General features: G+C 34.5%; 1 long non-coding RNA gene across 1 annotated transcript; it reads right to left on the bottom strand.

The window, feature by feature from the left end:
• Nucleotides 1-62: 62 nt before the first annotated feature.
• On the bottom strand, nt 63-1,387 carry LOC136796603 (uncharacterized). Its single transcript, XR_010844344.1, has 2 exons — nt 987-1,387; nt 63-376 (listed from the first exon to the last, which is right to left on the bottom strand). It is a non-coding gene; the product is annotated as an uncharacterized lncRNA (long non-coding RNA).
• Between the last annotated feature and the right edge of the window lie 541 nt (nt 1,388-1,928).

Below are 1,928 nucleotides of genomic sequence, written 5' to 3'. Positions count from 1 at the left end.
CATGAAGTTCTGTGATGGTGTCCAATGAATTTCGTTTCATTAAAAAGGAAAAAAATACATAGTACTTCTGAGTAGTTTTATTGTTCAAATTATGATGCTCATTTAAGTATTGACTGGTAATTATTTTATGAAAGGTTTTCATTCAAGGCTTGCAGGGAGGCTTAGGGGGCTCTTCGCTTTTACAACATGTTGGTGGTGGCGTACAACATTTACTTGGTTGGCAACATGATTGACGTCTCATTCTTCTGATCAAATAGGGTAAAGCAATTAATATAGGCACCGCATATAGCAAACATTTCTGCCATGGATCGCAATAACCGCAATCCTTTTGCATTACATTTTCTGCGTCTTGATCTTTAGATTTGCTCATGTCGACCTGTTTAAATACAGAAAATATTTAGTTGCGTGTTGTATTATAATTGGCACTCATTATTTATTGAACTCTTAAAAAAACTTTAAGAATTTTCGTTGATGTTGATCCGTACATGTATTTATCTGTAAATTTAAATTAAGTTTAATTTGAAGGTTTTAATAACAAGTATTCCGTATTGATTAAAATGTATTCATGAATTTTTTACATTCTTGCACCTGAGATGTTTATATCAAATTTTGGGCTAAAATTAGTTTCAACTAAAGTATTGTTAGAATTGTCCTGAAGATAATTTTATTTGTTACTAAACCATTAATATATATACTTAGATAAAATTGTTTCCCTGACAAATTTAACTAATCAAATATGAAGGAGCCTGTGCCTATACGGGGATTATACGTTCATTAAGTTGATTACTGTAAAGATTATTTATGTGAATCGATGCGACTATCTAGAAACTTCGACTGGTCGTCTATATAGTCTATGGTATTCGTAAGTAGATGCTGTAATTTAATACCTTTAATCTAACAAGATTTATGGTATATATAGTTTCAATCCTAACTTCTGACAAAATTATAAAAAACATTGCTCATAAAGCTATAATATTAGTTCTTACCTGTTCTAATTTTATATAATCTTGGAATCTAATGGTATATGATGTAGTTCCTGATCCAATTAGTCAGCAGCTGTTGCCCTTTGTAAAACAATATAAGCAAACGTTATCATACAGTTTGAAGGATTAATATAAAAGCTTATAGGTAACATAGTTGCTTTACAATAAAAAAAAAAGTAATATTAGCATTAAATCTATTTCTAGGATTGAAGAGGTAGATTCGAGGTAGATGCTGCGCGAAGTCGAGTGGAGCAACTTAGTGGATGGGTGTCCGCAGGGCCTCTAGATAAGACCCCCACCCATATGTCAGAAAACAAAGAGCGATATTGAATACTGAAAAGAACCAGGATTGTGGATTGGTTCCAGTCCTTTTCCTATCGCACTTTTGGTGCTGGTCACCGAATTAATTATTACTACTCTATAAGAGAATATCTTCCGATTTGTTATGTAGATTGACCTTGTACGTCCGATTATCCTGTTAATTCATCACCTGCTCAACTAACCTAACCTATTTGAATAGGTATTGTCCCAGGCTCACTGAAGTTAGTACGCCCCATCTCTTAAATTTGAATCTGGACTTACTAAATACATACCTCGACGCCTTTATTTGTTCCCGTCATAACTTATCTCGTCAAAAAAGAACTTGCACATAACTGTTATTTAAAAATATTTTTAATTAGTTTAGTTAGTTGGTTAGTTCTCTGAATATGAAGTCGTAATTTATTTTGATGCCGTTTTTCAATTTCAGGCGCTTTTGAATATTGCTCGATTAAACTATCTTAAGGGGCCTGTACATGTTTGCCAGGCCATGGCGAACTCAGACATGTGCGAGCATGTGGATGGGTGGCTTGTACGAGTTGGCCTAAGATCGTTGCCGATCCGTCGAGTGCCGGTTTTTGGACACAGATCAGAGGGGTTCATGAGAGCGCTCGTGTAGCATCTCCA

The sequence above is a fragment of the Halyomorpha halys genome, unplaced genomic scaffold (genome assembly GCF_000696795.3).
Source record: "Halyomorpha halys isolate HHAL.00 unplaced genomic scaffold, Hhal_1.1 Scaffold10637.1, whole genome shotgun sequence".
Classification (NCBI taxonomy): Eukaryota; Metazoa; Arthropoda; class Insecta; order Hemiptera; family Pentatomidae; genus Halyomorpha; species Halyomorpha halys.
Note: the sequence above shows the minus strand (reverse complement) of the source record. Positions and strands in the feature narration are given on the sequence as shown.